The sequence below is a fragment of the Aplidium turbinatum genome, chromosome 11, assembly GCF_918807975.1.
Source record: "Aplidium turbinatum chromosome 11, kaAplTurb1.1, whole genome shotgun sequence".
Lineage (NCBI taxonomy): Eukaryota > Metazoa > Chordata > Ascidiacea > Aplousobranchia > Polyclinidae > Aplidium > Aplidium turbinatum.
This window is the reverse complement of record NC_137482.1, coordinates 15351544-15357488: the sequence shown is the minus strand read 5'-3', so window position 1 is coordinate 15357488 and position 5945 is coordinate 15351544.

The following is a 5945-nucleotide window of genomic DNA, read 5'->3' as shown; positions in this document are numbered from 1 at the left end:
ATTACGCAAGAAAGACAGAAGCACAAGAGATGGTGGCACAAAACCAAAGTAATGCGAAAAACACAAGGCGTGACAATTCAATCAAAAAACTGTTAAAAGGTAAGAAGCTCCGCAAGCAAATAATTGTCTGTTGAGCCCTGGGTTTAAAGATTTGATGATCAATGCCTCATGAATTCTGGTTTCGAATTCGGACAAACACTTACGTTACGTACAATTTTGAAAGACTGCAATGACGGTTTATTATTTGAGCACGATTGGCAGTTTCTAATATGGTCTTTAATTGCACTGTTTTTACTAAATTCAAATGCTCTCCCACTCTCGTCACCAAATGTCGCGTGGTCATACCAATGTATGACGATCTCGCATCATGCGAGCAAGTGAACTTAAACAGTGCAATTAAAGACCATATTAGAAACTGCCAATCGTGCTCAAATAATAAACCGTCATTGCAGTCTTTCAAAATTGTACGTAAGTGTTTGTCCGAATTCGAAACCAGAATTCATGAGGCAATGAGGCATTGATCATCAAATCTTTAAACCCAGGGCTCAACAGACAATTATTTGCTTGCGGAGCTTCTTACCTTTTAACAGTTTTTTGATTGAATTGTCACGCCTTGTGTTTTTCGCATTACTTTGGTTTTGTGCCACCATCTCTTGTGCTTCTGTCTTTCTTGCGTAATCTGCCTGAGTCCTTGTCTGAACAATCAATTAATTTTACCTCTGAAATACTTGACCCGTTGTGCTGTGTAGTTTTCAGTTATCATTTTGTTTGAGCGAGGCAGTTTCTCAAATGATTAGATTTGACCATATTTTTGCTGTGATACTATATGATTCTTTAGCATTTCTTGTAATAATGTATTTTTTCTTATAGGCTTGAAAAGGGCTATATGACTAGCCGAAAACGTTCGCTTGTTGTTTTTTGTTTTTATAATGTTAAATGTAGTGTTGTTGCTTAGTTATGTCTGTTTATATTTTTACAATCCACAGCATATGACGAATTGGGTTAAATTAATTTCTTGCAGCTTTTCGATGAATTTTTAATCAAGCTTGTCGAAAATGCTGCCACAAGTTTTGTATTGTCTTCAATTTTTAACTTGCGATAAACACGAGGTGTCGAATCCTATTTGTTTGCAATACATGAAGCATTTCTATGAAACCTTGAACTATTTTAGTTTAAAATTTACGAAAAGCTGTACAGTACATTTAATTTGTGCAATAACTTTGCTTTCTACTGAGCAGTATATTCTAAGATATGATATATTTTGTGTTTGAAGATTCGACATCCATCAGCTTTTTTTCTGTGTACAACAAACTTGTCTTTAATGGTGCGTTGCAGCCGGTTGAATAAAACGTACATAGCCTGATCACTTTGCATTAGATTTGAAGGGTCTAAAATTATATTAGGCCTACACAAACGAATATCTTTGTCGCCTACAGTTAGCCTTTGAAAGACCAGGCACTCAAGTCTCAAAGTAAAGCTTCATCGACGACATTGGATAACTTTCTTGTCATGTTTAAGTCTTAAATTTAACGCTCGCAGTGGTGGCTTGTGAGATGGACAGGGCCTACATTGGGCTACCCCTTGGGAAAGTGACTAAATGCTTGTTAAGCTTTTAACGAAATATTTGATTTCTTTTGGGTAGTTTAACCAGAAAACTATTTCAACCTAAATTCATGAGCCAATAGGCTACCCCAATGCGCTGCGTGTGCTGGTGGATTGAATTGTGATGAGACGAAAAGATAATGAATAACATGACATGATGACTTCAAACGAACCCTTGAACAGTCTGAGAACAATAACATCATATGGCAGGATGGAGCAAAGAAATGCTGTTTCCATTTCGTTACTTTTTAGATCAGTGATTTCCGCGAAAGGTCGGCGAAGCACTTTCGAAAAAACGAAGTAAGTTTTCCTTAAACAAACTTTTGGACGTGTTTGCAATATTCAAGCTAGCAAACTTCGTCTTTTCTTTTTCTTGCTGTGGATAGTCGCCTTTTCACGTCATCTTCATTGCGGCAAACAGTCTTTTTTGCTGACTGGCCTACAATTAGGCCTGACAGCAATTATAAGGTCTGCTTTACCATTCTTGGAGACAAGCCACCACACGTTTCCATTCATGTTGAAATTTGCCATCACTTTTCCAACCTACAAGATCTTTAAAAATAACTTCAACAACGTTTGGAACTAATGTTAGTGTGGCGCCCGAGAACTCTCTCTAACGTCACACGCGCTGGTATTCACTTGATTTGTAGGCTACAGATACCGCGTCTCGCTTAGAAATCTAGGGTATTGTAAGCACTGAATTTTTGTAAGAACGCCTAAGGGAACGTTCAAATATTACGTAACGCCTTCGAGGGGGAGGGGGGGTTATGCAAAACGTTACCTTAGCGTCACATCGGGGGGGAGGGGGTTCAAGCAAAACGTTACGTAACGCTTTCGAGTACGGAATGGTAGTTTTTTGTGCTGAATTCGTAGTGAAAAAGCGTTACATGGGGGAGGGGGGGATTGAAAAAAGCGTTACGTTGGCGTTACATGGGGGAGGGGGGGTCAAAAATTCGGAAAAAAGGCGTTACGTAATATTTGAACGTTCCCTAATCGCATTCTGGCTAGTGCTTCATACACACGTACCTTAGATTTGCCGTTGTGTTACACTGTAGGGGGAGATGTTCCACCAACGGACAGGGTACGACCAACGGACCACCCTTGTATTTCTTAAAACAAAAGTTGGAAGCACGAAAAATGTTATTGTAATATCGAGATTAACCTTTTTGGTTTTGGAAATCTTCCTGGCGGGGACCTGTGATTTTTTTTCGTGTTTTTATGAGGGAAAGTATGGTTTACATTTACATGATAGAAAGTAAATTTTGAACATTTTTCTTCTGCAATTTTTTTTACCCGTCGGTTTATTTTTTCAAGACTGTTTTTTGTTTGCTGGTTGCTGATTCATTGATTAATGAAATTGCAATGAGTTAAATGTTTAAATTTTATTCATCATTAAACTAGGCCATTAAATCCAAGAACTATAAAAACAACTGAACTGAACTATCGTGCATCTGACCAACGGACCACCCACTTGTTTGACCATTGGGTCACTAGCTAATTGTTCAACAATGTCTTCCTTTATGTAGGCCTATTCAGATTAAAAATGTCAGAAATTAAAACAACTAGCAATAAAACAGGGTTGTTTAGTTCTGAAAATCTCAACAGAGCTGTCGAAGATGTTTTGAAACAAAGTATTTCTGTTCAAAAGTCGACGAAAAAATATGATAGGCTATACCACGAACAACGTTGGCTCGTTATGTTAAAGAATGGATAATGAGAAAATTACTGTAGGCTACCAACACCTGTGGCATCTACGAAACGCCTGTCTGGTGTAATTAGTTTTCATCAAATTTAGAAAATAATGGAATGTAAAAGGAGTGAAATAAACACCAAAAACACTTGAATCTCATTTTATGAAATTGAATTAAATATGAATTGAAATTTCAGAAATTGTTGTGTTGTTTGTATGTTGTTCGTGTAATAAATAGTCCAAAATAAGCCCCAGTGTATCAGCTTTTTGCCATGTTGAAGTGACCCGTTGGTCAAATAGCAGTGGCCCGTTGGTCGTATAGAGGTTTGACCAGTGGCGTAGCCAAGGGAAGGGTTTTGGGGGTTACACCCACCCCCTTTGGCACGCGTGTGACGTCACGATATTGAGAATGATGCTTTCAGTCTAAAAAAAAATTGCCTAATTTTAAACAAAATTGCATTAAAAGAGCGAGTTTTGCCAATACCAAACATTCAAAAATCTCAGCCAGGAATTAGCAACAAGAAAACATAGAGACTTAACTTTATTTCCGAAAAATGCCGAAGAAAACATGATCTTATCGTTTTACTATGCTACCGGACAGCACCATTTTACAGGAATATTCGTACCCACATTTTTGTTGAAAATGCTCTCAGAATGCACCAAATTCAAAGTTATTTTTTAAAATTTTTTGGGGGAGGCCCCCCAGACCCCCGCCGCTGGGTGGTCAAAACCCCCCCCCCTTTCAAAATTCCTGGCTACGCTACTGGGTTTGACCAACGGGGCACTTTTTACTATAATTTAATAGTAATTTTTCGTCAGTTAGTAGTTGGAACACTAAAAAACTTTTTTGGCTAAATATACCAGGGTATGTGACCTACTGTTGTGCCAAAAAAGAAGGACGCATGAGCTTTGTACGGATAGAAAATAACTAATAGCCTATGTGAAAAATGGCCTGTTGGTGAAACATCTCCTTGGTTGTGTTTAGCGATTGCAATGCTTACAGTGGCGTTTTTCCAACCATGACTGGAGCCTTTTTTAACTAAGTTACAACCATGATTTCTGACTCTTTTTTGATCTTGTTCACATTTCTCACTCAGTCCAGAAGAACTCTTAATGTTTGAAGTCAAGTATGTAGTCAAGCAATGTAGTATGTAGGACGACAGAGCATTGTGTTAATCTCTGGTAGTGGGCTTGTCAGTCGTTCCGAGGTTTTTCGTATGGTGCTCCTGTTACCTGGATTCTGTCGTTCAACATCAAGCTTGTTATGTTGGAATGAATCAATAAACGAATCAATAACGAAGATCGTCGTTTCCTGACCAGTTTTAGCCATAACCATACCCAGAAGTGTTGTCGTCCCATCGACGACTCTGTATGAGCGGGCAGGCATGCTAACTAGACATCTTGAGCTGATGAAAAGTTATCTTACTAATCGATACCAATATACCAAAGTGTCTAATTCTGCTTCAAGCTTGCAAAAAATCCTTTGTGGAGTCCCTCAGGGTTCAACATTGGGACCCCTTCTCTTCCTAATGTATATTAACGATCTTCCTTTAATGTCTAAATTTTCTACCGTGCTTTTTGCGGATGACACATATCTAGCTTTACGTGGTGAAGACTTGGAATCTTTACAAACAGAAACCAATACTGAACTACAAAAAATTGATGCTTGGCTACGAAGAAACAAACTCTCTTTAAACTACTCTAAAACAAGCTACATTTTAATAAACAAAGTACCTAAGCGTACTGTTGAAACTAATTTCAGGTTGTGTATAAACCAAACAGTGATTGAAAGAATGAAAACAGTTAAGTACCTGGGAATCCATGTCGATGAAAATCTAACCTGGTCCTCACACATTAAACATTTGTCGCTGCAGTTGGCTCGATATTCCGGAATTTTTTATCGCCTTCGTAACTATGTGTTAGAGGAAACATTGCTTATGTTATATTATAGTCTAGTATATAGTCGTGTTCAATACGGTATTACTATATGGGGTACTGCAGGTAAAACACTAATCAAGGAAGTTGACGTAAGACACAATAATATTATTCGCGCAATCACTAGAAGTACAAAATTCAGTCACGTCACTAGCTTATACAAATCTTTGAATATTTTACAACGTGAAGATATTTACAAACTCGAAATTGCAAAATTTATGCATAAAGTTTCCAATAATAATCTACCGCCTGTATTGCAAGATCGTTTTATAAAACTTGATAATATTCACTCGCACAACACTCGACAACTAAATAAAATGAAGTATTTTCTTCCACAAATAAACAAATCCGTGGCACACAATCTTCTGACACATCGGGGTACTAAATTGTGGAGTGAATTGGATGAATGTATTAAAAGCAAACACCTAGCTTTGTTTAAAAAACTTTATAAAATTACCTTGTTAAGTTCTTATTAAATCGTTAAAATCGTTCAGTTAAATTATTTTATCTCATGTAACCTCGTATTTGTGTTCTTAAACGATATGATTCATTATATGCTCATGTTTTCCCAGCTGGTCTTGATTCAATATTCTACAAAACCTTATATATACAATTCGATTTCGAAGCTACTGTTCCATCCATCATTATATTTTATTGATACAGTTATAATGTCTGATGCTGCAATGTAAGATGACTGATGACAGGCAGCACCTTGACT